This window comes from Marmota flaviventris, chromosome 11, assembly GCF_047511675.1.
Source record: "Marmota flaviventris isolate mMarFla1 chromosome 11, mMarFla1.hap1, whole genome shotgun sequence".
NCBI classification, from domain to species: domain Eukaryota; kingdom Metazoa; phylum Chordata; class Mammalia; order Rodentia; family Sciuridae; genus Marmota; species Marmota flaviventris.
The window spans coordinates 81,652,620-81,668,569 of NC_092508.1; the positions used below are offsets into that span (position 1 = coordinate 81,652,620).

General features: G+C 34.2%; 1 protein-coding gene across 8 annotated transcripts in view; it reads right to left on the reverse strand.

Moving 5' to 3' along the window:
• Mbd5 (methyl-CpG binding domain protein 5) overlaps positions 1–15,950 on the reverse strand; it is a 409,185-nt gene that overhangs the window by 98,577 nt on the left and 294,658 nt on the right. For all 8 annotated transcript variants that reach the window (XM_071619190.1, XM_027938016.2, XM_071619187.1 and 5 more), the window contains exon 6: positions 4,036–4,095. The gene's annotated coding sequence lies outside the window, so the exon portion shown is untranslated. The remainder of the gene's footprint in view (positions 1–4,035; positions 4,096–15,950) is intronic.

Below are 15,950 nucleotides of genomic sequence, written 5' to 3' on the forward strand. Positions count from 1 at the left end.
ACTGAGCTACAGCTCCAGCCTCTGCCAGCTGTTTTTAAGGCTATTCTTTCTTTATCATTGGTTTGAGCAATTTGATTATGATGTGCCTTAGGTAGTTCTGTTTTTATCATACTTTTTGTTATTGAGATTTATTGTGCTTCTTGAGTCTGTGAGTTTATAGTTTTCATCAAATCCAGAAACTTTTCAATATACAGTAAAAATATCTTTCAAAAATGAAGATGACGGGCTGGGGATGTGGCTCAAGCGGTAGCGCGCTTGCCTGGCATGCGTGCGGCCTGGGTTCGATCCTCAGCACCACATACAAACAAAGATGTTGTGTCCGCCGAAAACTAAAAAATAAATATTAAAAAAAAATTCTCTCTCTCTCTAAAAAAAAAAAAAAAAAAAAATGAAGGTGATTTCATGGGTAAAAATGTAAGAGATTTTTCTTCTATTTAAAAATTTTAAAAAGAATTGACTATTTAAAATAAACATGCATGAGGTTTATAGCAAATAAGAAAATAAAATATATAACAACTATACCACAAAAGCCAGATGAGAGAAAATAGAAGTATATTCATTCAGGTGTTGATTTTATAAATAAAATGCTATCACATCACTTCAAGGTAGATGAAGAAAAGTTAAAAGTGTATACTATAAAACCTAAAACATGACTGAAGTTTCAAAACAGTTAATTGCTAATGAGTCAATAAAAATGGAATCATAAAAATTACTCAGTTCAAAAGAAGGCAGAAAGAGGAAAAAAAAACAAAGAAGAAATGGAACAAATGTAAAATGGGAAACATGGGACAAATAAGAAAAACAACATTTTAAACTTTATCATATCAGTGATCATAATAAATGTAAATGATGTAAAGACTTCAATTAAAAGGCACAGGTTGTCAGATTATGTTAAAAAAGCACGATCTAAGTATATGCTGCCTATAAAAATTACATTTTAAATATGACATAATATGCAAAAACTAAAGTTATGGACAAAGATAAATTTTGTTAACATTAATCAAAGGTAGGCTAGAATTGTCATTTGTAATAGCCAAAATGGAAAATATCTAAATATCCATAAACAGATCAATAGATAGATAAACTAGTTGTGGTATATCTGTGTAGTAGAACATAACTATGAAAAAAAGGAACTGCTGATCCATGAAACAGCAACAATAAATTTTAAAATAATTACCCTGATTGAAAGAAGCCAAATAAACAAAGAATATATACTGTATTATTTCATTTATATAGAATGCCATAAAATAATAACTAATAATATAGTAATTGGGGATAGAAAAAGAGAGGGAGAATGGGGAAGGAGAGATTTAGAAAGGAATGCAAAAAATTTTGATGGTTATGTGTTTGTTCATTATTTTGGTTGTAGTAATGGTTTCAAATATGTCAAAATATCAAAATGTACTCTTTACAAATGTGCTATTCAGTACATGTCAATTATATCTTAATAAAGCTGTTAAAATGAATAAAGAAAAAACTGTTCCTTTGAGAATAATTCCAATTAATAAAATGTAGAAGGAATGAGGGAAATAAAAAATCACTTTTAGAATCCCACAATAACTGTAGCAAACATGATTCATCAATTAATACTAAAAATGGTCAGTGAAAGTTTAAAAAGAAAATATCTGCATAGTTTCAAAGTTTCTCCTTCCAAATAATTACAAAGCGAAAACAGCAATGTCACAAAGCAGAAATCCAACAAATAAAAAAAGTGATCAACATTAATATTATTTATAATACGAAATACCAACATCATGTGCCCGTGCTATAATGCACTTACAAGGCTACAACATTTCTAAGCATTTGCCCCTTGATATATAATCTCAACTTAATCAGGAGAAAATATTAGATAAACCCATATTGAGGGTTGTTTTACAAAATGCTTTAATAGTGGTAAAAGTATCAAGGTCATGAAAGATAAGGTGAGGCTAAGGAATTCCAAAAGAAATGTAATGTGGAATCCTGCACTAAATCCTGAAACAGAAAAAGTACATTAATGAAAAATCTGACAAAATCAGAAGAAATTCTGTAGTTCAGTTAACAAAATCTATAATTAGCTGGGCCTGATAGTACATATCTGTAATCACAGTAACTCAGGAAGGCTGAGGCAGGAGGATCACAAGTTTGAGGTTAGCCTCAGCAACTTAGCAAGGCCCTGTCTCAAAATAAAAAATAAAAAGGACTGGGGATGTTGCTCAGTGGTAAAGCATCTCTGGGTTTAATCCCTCCCCTGCAAAACAAGACTATAGTTTTAGTACTAATACTATTTCTCAATGTTATAAGAATAATTAATGCAAGATCTTAATTTTAGGGGAAAATTGGTAAAGAGCATATGGAAATGCTCTTTACCACTTTTTTCAACCCTTCTGTAAGCCTAAAATCAATACAATGTAAAAATTTTTATAAAGAATAAATCATAGGCTCAGACTGGCGAAGAAACAGTAGTAAAAATCTTCTTTTTGTTTTAAAGTTAAGCATCTTGACTCACAATATTTCCTGAAATAAATGAATGAGAGAACCTGGAGTTGAAATGAGTTGATTGATGATGATAATCTTTGAAGAATCTTTGAAGAGAAAGAAGCAATGCTGGAGGACTAAAGAAACTAGTCTAGAAACTATATCTATTTTTTTTCCCCCTTAAAGGAAAAGAGTATAGAGACTCAGATTATAAGCAGCTAGGTCTTAAACCATGCTGTTAAGCTTTGCAGATTTCTAAGAGACATTGATGAGTATTACACGTATTTAGAAAGGAAGGTAAGGATAATTATGAACTAGTTTTGCTTCACCAGGAATACATACTGTCAGAGTAGTCGTAATCATTTTTTCACAGTATTACTTGGCTAACAGTTCTAAAAAGTGCTCTAGACATAATAAATTTGATTTCAAGAAGCCATTTTGCAAAGTTGTTCAAAATCTCCTTGTGGACCAGATGGCTATATAAAAGCTAGATGATAACTCAAAAACCAAATATATTTTTATTGACTGAATAACTATTCACAGAGTTATGGCTCAATTCACAAGGCCAGTCTATTAGAACTCCCTACTGGTGGATCTCTGCAGATCTAGTTAAATAAATATTGTTTTCCATTAACTAGAAAGTATCTGCACTGAGTTAGAAGAATGGATGCAGAACAGAATTGTACTCCAAATATCATAAAAAGGATACATTTTTTTGCCTTAAAATGAGATTAAATGGAAGGTGAAAGAGATATAATTTATAGTATATGATGTAAACGCTTCCAAGTTTCAGTAGGCTTGTTCCTACAAAACAGGTGGTAAAAGAGAAAAGGAGATCATATTTACCAAATAGTGATATTTACCCTATATTAATATGGGAGATTCTTCTGCTAAACTGAAGTTTTCCCACAGTTCTTAAGGTAAATACCTTTAATTCAATGATAAATCAGTTTGATAAATAAATCAGTTTTCATGATAGATGGAAATTACAAATGCTGTTGAAAAAAGAACTTTTCTTGAAAATCTTTCTGCCCAGATGAAATGCAAGCAAAGATTTCATTATAATCAGTTTCTGATTATGTTGGTGAATATGGGTAGGACAAACTTTGTTAGCAAAATGGAGAAGTTTTGTTTATTTATTACTGTTTTATGGCTAAATGGAGAAGTTTATTTATTACTGTTTTATGTCAGTTCAGCACAGGGCTGGGATGGTGTAAAGTTTGGAGCTGGAGAATAGATGACAGAAACAAATATTTAGTATGTACAGGTATTAGATACTAAGAAGTAATTTTCCTAATGTGTCCTAGGTGCTAACTCTGCTTTAACTGGAACTAGCTCCTCTCTTTGATTTACTCTATATATTAGGATTCCATTGGAGAGTCTGTTAGACAAGAAATTCTACATTTATAAACAAAACAAAAGCCCACAATGATTTTTTAAAATATAAGAAATAGAAAACAGAAGAACAGGACCCACAAGATGCACATTCATTATATACTCAGAGAATAAGTTCAACTATATTAAGAAGACCAGGTAATCAGTTTGCCAAGGGTTGTAAACCTTTGCTAAACAGTTTACCTTAATATCAATCTTTTTTGATTTCACACATTCTTCATTCCATAGATGTATATTGAGGGCCTGAAAATAAAGGAATTTTTTAGAGTGAAAATAAAGGAAGGACAAAGATATTCTTGTACTTGCATTTGAGATCTGAAACCAGCACATTTTAGTAATTATATTAATGTGTGGGGTCAGTGGATGACATAAGGAATCTAGAAAGGAATGGCAAATAAGTTTTAATTTAATTTATATGCTATATGAGTTAGGGTCCTGGCAGAAAACAAGAAAATATATAGCAACTAGGTACTTATTAGAAAACTCACAAGATATGGGAAGATTTGGGGAACTAATTAGGTATAGTGTATGACCCTAGGGCTGGCAGTGCTATAAAGTCATTATCACACTTACGCCAGGACAGAGCAGTTTCTGGGTGTTGACCGGAAAAAATATTAAAAAAAAGTTGGCTACGATCTACATAAGGTGGGGTCGGGCTCCAAATTCCTCAATAGGACACCCATAGCACAAAAGTTAATAACTAGAATCAACAAATGGGACTTACTCAAACTAAAAAGTTTTTTCTCAGCAAAAGAAACAATAAGAGAGGTAAATAGGGAGCCTACATCCTGGGAACAAATCTTTACTCCTCACACTTCAGATAGAGCCCTAATATCCAGAGTATACAAAGAACTCCAAAAATTAGACAATAAGATAACAAACAACCCAATCAACAAATGGGCCAAGGACCTGAACAGACACTTCTCAGAGGAGGACATACAGTCAATCAACAAGTACATGAAAAAATGCTCACCATCTCTAGCTGTCAGAGAAATGCAAATCAAAACCACCCTAAGATACCATCTCACTCCAGTAAGATTGGCAGCCATTATGAAGTCAAACAACAATAAGTGCTGGCGAGGATGTGGGGAAAAGGGTACACTTGTACATTGCTGGTGGGACTGCAAATTGGTGCAGCCAATTTGGAAAGCAGTATGGAGATTTCTTGGAAAGCTGGGAATGGAACCACCATTTGACCCAGCTATTCCCCTTCTCGGTCTATTCCCTAAAGACCTAAAAAGAGCATGCTACAGGGACACTGCTACATCGATGTTCATAGCAGCTCAATTCACAATAGCAAGACTGTGGAACCAACCTAGATGCCCTTCAATAGACGAATGGATAAAAAAAAATGTGGCATTTATACACAATGGAGTATTACTCTGCATTAAAAAATGACAAAATCATAGAATTTGCAGGGAAATGGATGGCATTAGAGCAGATTATGCTAAGTGAAGCTAGCCAATCCCTAAAAAACAAATGCCAAATGTCTTCTTTGATATAAGGAGAGTAACTAAGAACAGAGTAGGGACGAAGAGCAGGAGAAGAAGATTAACATTAAACAGGGATGAGAGGTGGGAGGGAAAGGGAGAGAGAAGGGAAATTGCATGGAAATGGAAGGAGACCCTCAGGGTTATACAAAAGTATATACAAGAGGAAGTGAGGGGAAAGGGAAAAATAATACAAGGGGGAGAAATGAATGACAGTAGAGGGGGTAGAGAGAGAAGAGGGGAGGGGAGGGGAGGGGAGGGGGGATAGTAGAGGATAGGAAAGGCAGCAGAACACAACAGACACTAGTATGGCAATATGTAAATCAATGGATGTGTAACTGATGTGATTCGGCAATCTGTATATGGGGTAAAAATGGGAGTTCATAACCCACTTGAATCAAAGTGTGAAATATGATATGTCAAGAACTATGTAATGTTTTGAACAACCAACAATAAAAAATTAAAAAAAAATAAAACCAAGAATCTCTAAATGGGATGGCATCCAATTAAAAAGCTTCTGCACATATTTTGTTAAATCTATCTTTAAATACTTCATATTTTGATGGTATTATAGTGACAGTTAATTTCAAAACAAAGTTCTAAAAAAAAAGCTTCTGCACAGCAAATCATTAAGAACATAAAGAGAGAGCCTACAGAATAGAATAAAATCTTTGCCAATTACACTTCTGAGAGATTAATATCCAGATCAATAAATGGGCAAATGAACTATCTGACATTTCTCAAAAGAAGAAATGCAAATGGCCAACTTGTATATTAAAAAGTGTTCAAAAACTTTAGCAATGACAGAAATGTAAATCATAACTACACTGAGATTTCATCTCAGACTAGTTAGAATGGCAATTATCAAGAACCTCAATCATAAATACTGGTGAGAATGTGGGGAGAAGGGAACACTGTACATTGTTGGTGGGACTGTGCTAGAGTCTGTAAACAAGTCAGGATGGCACCTGGCATTTTGCCAGGGGGAGTGGTTTGTGAGGTGGAGCCAGTGAGCCATTAAGTGTGGAGATTCCTTATTGGTTGACTGCTGGATCTAGTTTATGTTAATTAAGATAAGCTGTGTGGAATGTATATATACCCCTCCTGTCCTACAATAAACGGCTCCCACTCCTGCTGTATCAACGTAAAAAAAAATATTAAAAAAAGAGAGATGTATTCCACCTATGGTAACTATATAAGAATACCCAAATTTCACTCATTTCCCCTTTCTGATCTTCCTACCTTTTTCCCTCCCTCCCTCCCTCTCTCCTTCCCGTGTTTATACCAGGTAAGCATGCTATAACTGAGCTATACACCCACAGCCCTCCTTTATTTTATTTATTTTTAAAGATAGGATCTCAATATGTTGCCCAGGCTCGGCTTGAACTATGCATTCTACAGCTTCAGCCTCCAAGTAGCCTGGGAAAGGGAGATATTGATCATAGATTGCATTGCTTTATAGTTCTGTTATTTTAACTAGTTAGGGAACAAAGAAGTCTGATAAGGTACTGTTTACTTTCTTTATTTGACTCTGGAGGTGACATTTCTTAATATTAGTATAATAGGAGTTGAGAGGAGATTTAATTTTTCTAAATTTTAATTTTTTTTTTTTTTTTTTGTACTGGGGATTTAACTCAGGAACACTTAACCACTGAGTTACATTCCCAGCCCTTTTTTATTTTTTATTTTGAGACAGGGTCTCAGTGAGTTGCTTAGGACTTTGCTAAATTGCTGATGCTGATTTTGAACTTACGGTCCTCCTGCCTCAGCCTCCTGGACCACTGGGATTTGTGCTTGGAAGAGAAGAAGATTCTGAAACTTATTTAAAACAGATTAAGTGGACTTAAATTTAAAAGGTTACACTGGAATGAATACTTTTGCAATGGAATGCCAAACTTTTCAATTCTCTAAGACATGCTGGTATTTCTTTATTTTCTTTTATTCAGAAACTCCTACAGGAGTGAAAGCTGAACAATTTGTTAGAAGGCTTCTTTCTTTAGCTCCCTTGGTCTCTATATAACAAAAAGAAGATCAAAAGTCCTGTGGCCTATAATATTTCTGGAACTAACTCAATCCCAGAAATGCAGAAAAGAATTGAGCCTCCTAGTAGAGAATTATAGGCTATATATTCAAGAGACTGAAGTACAACGATTTCTTTTAAACTTCTCCAAATTGCACTTCCAATGAATACAAGAATAAAGTGAATCTTTCATTTTAACCATTGTCCCCTAAATTAACATTCTTTAAATGAATCAAGAGATAATAATTCCAATGCTCACAATAACAAAGAGTGGCCCTATTTTACAAATGATAATTATATTCTAAGCCTAATAAACACGAACACAGGCTATAAAGGCTGGTGATAGTTTGACAGTGTCCCCCAAGGGTTCATGTGTTGAAACTTAATACCCATTGCAAAGCATTAAGAGGGTAGAAACAATTTGACTATGGTGTTTAGAAACTGGGGTCTTGGGAAGTGATCAGGATTAGATAAAATCATCAGGGTGGAGCTTTCATGATTAAATACTGGTGACTTTTTAAGAAGAGGGAGAGAGACTAGATGAGACATACACATATGCTCTCTGTTTCTTGCCATGTGATGTCTTGCTTTGCCTGGGAACTCTGCCAGCAAAAGTGGCCCCTCCACCCTGAACCTCCAGAACCATGAGCCCAAAGAAACTTCTTTACATTAAAATTTACCCAGGAAAGACAGTAGAATAAATCAGACATAACTTTCCTAGTTCACATATGAATATCCAACCAGTATAACTCCACATCATGTACAACTACAGAATGAGAAGTTATACTTAATGTATGTATAATAGTCAAAATACATTCTACTGTTATGTATATCTAAAAAGAAAGACAACCAAAAATCCAAACAAAAATTTACCTAGGCTTTGGTACTGACAACAGAAAATGGACCAATAACATTTGAACAGAAATTCTTCAGGTAATCTAAAGTAGGGAAGGCTACTTAATACAGAGCCAGAACTGAGACTAGTTCTCCTTGGTTTAAGTTGCTGTTTGACTTAAGACATGAAAGAACTGGAGGACATTAGGAAATAATTTGGAGTATAAAACACATCCAAAAAAGCAGGGACAAAGCTTGTACAATACTGGGGCTATGATGTTTATCAGTTGTTCTTAAACAATAGTGTACTTAAGAATTACCCGTATTGCTTATTAAATTACAGACTTCAGGCTAGACTGAAGATATTCTGATTGGGAAAGATGGTAGCATTTAGGTACCTGTATTTTTAACAAATACCTCCAGGTAATTTTATAGAAGTACAGGTCTAGACACAACATATTAAAAAACATTGGTCTATAATATTAAAAAAAGAGTATTTGGCAGTTCCTCAGTTGATTATGTTAATAAAAATCAATCAAAACCTGTAACAAAATTTGAAATTTGAATTTATGCTTTGTTGCTGTGTACTGTCTACATTGTTATTATTACAGAAATAACCATGGCAATAGCAAAATGTGATATCAAGTATTCCAAAAAACCTTTTGTAATGTGAACTTTGTCTGCATTTTTAGAAAAATCAACATTTGCAATAAACAGCACTATTCTTTCTTTCTTTTTTTTGGTACGAGGGATTGAACCCACTTAACCACTGAGCCACATCCTTAGCCTTTTTTTGTATTTTATATAGAGACAGGGTCTCACTGATTGCTTAGGACCTTGCTAAGTTGCTGAGGCCAAACAGCATCATTCTTCCATTAAAGAAACCCAATAAAGCAGTTTCTAGTTTGTGAGAAAATAAGCAAATTTATATAATATATTATACCAGACTGAGGTAAACTACAGCAAAAAAAAATATAGTTTCCTCCATTTTTCAATAATTTGACCCAAGTCAGAGAGAATGGGGAAAAAGAAGGTATATAAAGGTCAACAGAAATATCCTCTTATAGAATACATCATGCATGTCTATATCCCTTGAGGAACAAATGCAAAACCTAAGCAAATAAATACTACCTGGTCTCTTTATAGAATCAGGATTTGTAAACATTAGCTTTTATCTGACAATATTATCAATATATTTATTAGCTTTCAGGCCATTAAGCTTTGACAAGATACAGAATAATTGATGAGATATTTCTATTGTACAAAACATTTTAAAGCTTCCATTAATTCTTATTGACATACTTCTTAAAATAAAAAAGGTGAACATACTAGACAGGAATGCTGTCTGCTAATAAGCTGTTGTTTTAGGTGGCTCCCAAAGTACATTATTTGTGAAGTATATGATGTCAAAAGAAAAGCATTCTAAAGTCAAGCATTACATTCAGGCAAGAAAAAGAGGTTTAAATATTGTAAATTATATTAAATCATGTTGGCATTTTCTAAAACCTTAGTACAGAGAAATATTAAGCCACTAAGCCATTCAGTCTGAGCAAAGCAAGAAATTGTAAAATATAACTGCATTGCAAATTAAATCTGTAGCTTTTTGTTTGTGTGCTAAAATCTGAGCTCTTGTGATAAAACTATATTTAGACATTTTTTTCCTAGTAAGTACTGTTCTTTAACATTCTCTTCTAAAACATCAAAAAATAATGAGCATTTCTTTTAGCCCTTTATGGAAGAAAAAAATCTTGAAAAGACTTGAGACTATCTAAGATTAAATAGAATACTCAGAAACTTCAGAGCATTTTCTTCTCAACTAGGTGTATTGAAGAGTCTTGGGAGTTTTAATCTACTGGGTTGAAATGTATACTTTTCAGATGTATAAGTGATCTGTGAATATGTTGTTAAATTATGTAACTATTTCTATACTATTGTATAGGTCCTTTTAATTAAATGCTCTTCTCATAGAAATACAAAAAGAAATTCCAAAACAGGTTATTAAGAACTTCTGGACAATAAAAAGGATAACTGCGTGAGTTGTAAGTTCTTAATTAAAAATTATTGTTATGAATTGGACTGATTTCTCCCCAAGCTCACACATTGAAGCCCGAATTCTCAATATGACTATTTTAGGAGAGAGACTTTAAGGAGATAATTAAGGTTAAAGAAGGTCATAGGAGTGGAGCCCTAATCTCATAAGACTGGTGCCTTTCAAGAATAGGAAAAGACAACATAGGCATACAGAGAGAAGAGGTCATATGCAATAAGGAGAAAGGCCTTGGGAGAAACCAAATCCACCAGGACCTTAATATTGAAATTACTTTTCCAGAACCACGAGGACATAAATATCTGTTGTTAAAACAAATCTAGTCTGTGGTATTTTGTTATGGCAACTCTAGAAAACTAACACAGTCGTCACTTGGTATCCATGGGGGGATTGGTTCCAGGCCCACTGGTGGCTATCCAAATCTTCAGATATTCAAGTCTTGTTATGTGAGATTATTTGGTATTTACACATAACCTAAATATATCCTTTTGCATTCCTTAAATCATCTCTAGATTATTTTTAATACCACCTAACATAATATAATGCTATGTAAATAGCTGCTTTGTTTAGAGAATAATGACAAGAAAAAAGTCTATGTGTTAAGTCCAAATAAAATTTTTAAAATTTTTAATTTGCAGTTGAATCCATGGGTGCAAAATGTGTGGATATGGAGGCCAACAATACAATTATATTATGCATATAATATGTATATAACATACATGTGAGTTATTAAGCATAATAATAAAGGCACACAAATCCATACTAACTCTTTAGTTTCAAACTTCCTGTCCCAGAGAGAATCATTATCTTCAAGTTTATATCCATCATTCCTTTGCTTTAGGAAAAATAAAAGTTTTATCACATATTTAAGTATCTAGAAGCAATATATTTTATTCCTTTGGTTGTTTATTCTTCTGCCAATATAACATTTTCTTAAATCCTACAGCTGTATAACAAATCTTATCTGACACAGTAAATTCACTTTTAGGATTACCTTAGCCATTCAGGCCCTTCACTTTTCCATATAAACTTTAGAACCAAGTCAATTTCCTCAAAATGTTGTTAGTGTTTGTCACTGGAATCACTTTGATCTATAAATCAAACTGGAGAAATCTGACATGTTGATTATACTGAATCTAACATATTAGTACAATCTCCTATCTTTAATATTGCACAATAAAGTTTATAGATTTTATAGACACCTGACACATTTTTGGTACTTTTATTTCTATATATACAATATATATGCTATGTTACTGTAGTAAATAGTACTTTTGCAATTTTTTTTTGCATTAAAAATTGAACTTATTTTTGTATATTGATTTTATAGTTGTGACTTTGCTAAACTTTCCTATTATTCTAATAATTTACTTCAGAACTATTTTGAGTTTTTCTATGTAAACAATATGTCATATATGAATAAAGGCAGTTCTATTTCTTCCTTTTCAATGCTTAGATTTTTTCCCCCTGTTCTTGGGTGGGGACTGGGATTGTCATGAAAATGTTAAAATGTCTGGTTCCAACTCTAAAGAAAGTGCTTCTAGTATTTCATTGGCAAGAATATTTGCTGCAAACTTTGGATAATCTGTCAAATTAAGGACTTCCCTTCTATTCCAATTTTACAAAGGTATTTCTTCTTTGTTTTCTTCTCATGAATGAGTCAAGTGAATAAAAAATAAATCTATGGGCTGGAATTGTAACTCAGTGCTAGAGTGCTTACCTAGCACTTTTGAGGCCCTGGGTTCGATCCTCAGCCCCACAAATACAGAGATCAGATACAAAATATTAAATATTTTATTCTTTAATGGTTACAGGACTATTTTGGATTTCAGTGTTTTCTTGAGTCATTTCTGGTAAGCTGTAATTCTCAGCAATTCATACATTTCATCAAAGAGTTCACAATTTATTGTATAAACCTTTTAATAGTATCTCTAATCTTTTAAATCTAAACTTGATTTGTGGGCATATACCACCTCATTTCTCCATCCATTTATGGTGCTAGGAATTGAACTGAGGGCTTCACACATGCAAGCTACACTACCAATCTCTCCTTCTTATTAACTCATAATGTCATTTAATTTCTGCTTTCTCTCTTTAATTTTTAACTGAAATTTTAACTTCCAGAGTTTCTCTATTTTATAGGCCTATTAAAAGAAACAATTTCAGATTTTACTGATCATACTACCTGATGAATGGACATTTTCATTTTATTAATTTCTACCTTTATTATCTCATTATTCCTTTTTGTAAAGCTGTTGTTCATTCTCTAATTCATTATATTGAAAGCCTAGGTCATTACTTTTCAGTTTCTCTTCTTATCAATGCAAGTATCTAAGATTACATATCCTATAAGTTTATTATATTCATATTTGTAAAGCTAAAAGTACTTCTTTTCCGGTTCATGAGTTATTCAAAGATATTTTTCAACATGTAAAATAATTTCAAAATTGATCTTTCTGCTGCTGAATTTATTTATTTGTCAGAGAATGTGGTCTCCAAGATGGCAATTCTTTGAAATTTATTGAGACCAATCATTTGAGAAAAATGCATATTCTCTAATTGCTGTGTTATTCACATAGACAAATATATTTTAAAATTTATTATGATAGTGAATTTCTAAATTTCTTCAATTTTATTGAACTTTATATTTGTGAAAGGAATGAGGTTGAACATTTTTTACATTTTTCTAGTGAGCTGAACCTTTCCTTATTATGCATTGACCTTCCTGTCACATTAACGTTGCCTCAGCTTTTGTTTGCATGTTATTTGCCTGGCATGACATTTTACTATTCTTTTATTTTCAACCTTTTCACACCTTTATGTTTTCAAAGTGCTATGGTGCCGCAGTCTGGCTGGGCACAAAATCACGAGCCACTCAAGCAGGAACAAAGTTTATTTTTTGAAACTGCCGCCAATGTCCGGTACCGCCCGGGAAGATTTTTTCCACACACGCGGCCTCCTCTCGGACGCCAAGCGAGCTCCTCCCCCGGAACTCCCTCCTACTGTACTTCCCCAACCAATGGGAACTCTCCAGGAGTCCCGTAGCCAGCCTAGGTGAACAGCAGGAGTCCAATATCCATATGAATGCAAATCTTAACATAATCATATCATCTCAATGGCTAGCTGGCGTCACCTTTCAACCAAAAATGCCATGCATCATATACTTGGCTCTTAGCACTATGGATTGTAATTGTTAATGTATTTAGACTTGTTCTGTGTAGTTTACCTTGTTTTTTATTTGTCCCATTGTTTTCTATACTTTAACCCCTTTGTTTTAAAAATAAATTGGTAGTTTTTATTTGAAACTTACTCCATTTTTCTCCTTGTATTGGATTGAGTATCATACATTAGTTTTATAATATTTCGGTGGATTTCTGTTTTAGACGTTTTTTTTTTTTTTTTGGTTGCTGTGACCAAAAGACCTGACAGGAACTACATAAAGAAGGAAAAGTTTATTTTGGTTTATGGTTTCACAGGTTCAGTCCATGGTTGAACAACTTCACAGATCTGAGCCTGAGGTGAGGCAGAACATCCTGGTGGACGGAAAGTAGCTCTCTCTTGCTCCAAGGAAGAAAGAGAGACCTCTGCTCACCAGGAACAAAATATAAAACCTAAAGCATGCCCCCAGTGACCTACTTTCTCCATCCATACCCTACCTGACTGCACTTACCACCCCGTTAATCCCTATCGTGGATTAATACACTGATTAGGTCATAACTTTCATAATCTAATAATTTCACCTCTGAGTAATCTTGTAGTGTTTCACACATGAGCTTTTGGGGGACACCTCATATCTAAATCATAAGTTGCCTTGGAAATTTTAATATTCATATTGATATTCCCTTTCCTGGCTTTCATACTATTGAGGTCTAATATTTATTTTTGTCCCTTTGTCAACCTCAAAAATTAGATGTAATAAAACCTATTATTATTATTATTAGTGATAGTAGGAGTAATTGTATTTTATATAAATTTTATGGAATTTGCTCACATTTGCCAATATTTTTTTCACTTACCATTCTTTCAGTATCTCAGATTTTTCTTTTGAAATTGTTTCCATTTATTCTGTGACTAATTTCATTTTTTTTTCTTTTTAGAAGTTCCTTTATAGATTATGTCTTGGTGGTAAACTATCTACCAATGACTGTTTTTAAAACTTTGGCCTAAAATAAAGTTTTACTAGGCATCCAATTTTATGTTGACAAATATTTTCCCTCAGCACTTTGAAAGTATTATTCTGGAAAGGGAGGGAGATGGCTGATGAGAAGCACCAGATGCACTTCTCCTCCCACAAAGGAGGATCAAGAATGAAAAATAAACAGCAACTATTCGGCTAGACTATTTGGGGAAGAATGCTGGGATACAGTGCAGAAGAAATGGAGAAATTCTAAAGTAGAGATTCAGGATGGTTTGGTAAAGAAAGGAACAAAGAGCCTTGCATCACCTGCCCTGTTGCCCCTATTCAGATCCTTCTGAATCCAGGTAAGAACTCCTATTGTAGGAAAAGCAAAGGGGTGCCCAAGAGTCCACACTGGCTCCAAGGACATCTAAAGTTTTGTCTGACTAGGAATTCTACGGACCTTGTATGCCTTGAGTTTAGATGAAGAATTATCTGGGAGTACACACCACTGTACTGCTCCAGAGGGGGAACTCAGTTCACATAGTGACCTCTCCCACCCAGGCTGCTGTTGCATCACACCATTTTGAGACAAAAACCAAATGTGCCCTGCCCCTGTTACTTTGTGTGACTCACTCTCATAGGCTACTGGAACAGTTCCAATTCTACAAGACCTGCAGATTGACCAACACACACCTGAACTATGATGCATTGTACCCAGGCATGCTAGAGTGACCCCACCTCTGCTCAGTCCTCAGATACTGACAAGTGTGCTCCATGCTGCATAGGAACCCTGCCTCTGCTGCTGTGCAATCTATATTCCACCCACTTAGGGCCCATTGGAATACCCTTGCTGTTAGGTAGCTCTGTTGATACTGAATAATGCTCTATTATGGCTAAAAAATGCACCTAACCATACTGCCAGGCATGCTGGTGTGTCTCTACCCCTTTGAAGTCCACAGAAACTCCTTGCCATGTATATACAATGATTTGCACTTACTTGTCTAGGCCCACTGGCATATCCACACAGTTGTTATTCCATCCCATTGCTGTGCACCACAACCACCAGGGCTGCTGTTCCCAGAATTGCAAGTTTTGAGGAAATAGATGGGCTTTCCCATAAGCAATGCACCCACTAGAAGAAATGAAATAAAGACTATACTAAAGCACAACTGGAACCAAAGCCAACATAGCCTACCAAACCAACACTGTAAGACTGATTTCAGAGGAAGTCTTTTATGCTCAAAGCCACACTTCTAAATTTGTAGAGAAAATTGAACTGGCAGTTGTATAAATATCAACACAGAGATATAGAAAGTACCAAAAAGCAAGGTAATACTATATCTCCCCACCCCCTAAAAAATAGTAACTCTAGTAACAGACCCCAAAGAAAAAAGAATTGATGAAATGCCTGAAAAAGAATTCAAAGGAATGATTTAAAAGTAATGTAATGAGGGCTGGGATTGTGGCTCAGCAGTAGAGCGCTCGCCTAGCACGGGTAGGACCCGGGTTCCATCCTCAGCACCACATAAAAATAAAGGCATTGTGTTGTGTCCATCTACACCTAAAATATAAATATTAAAAAAATAA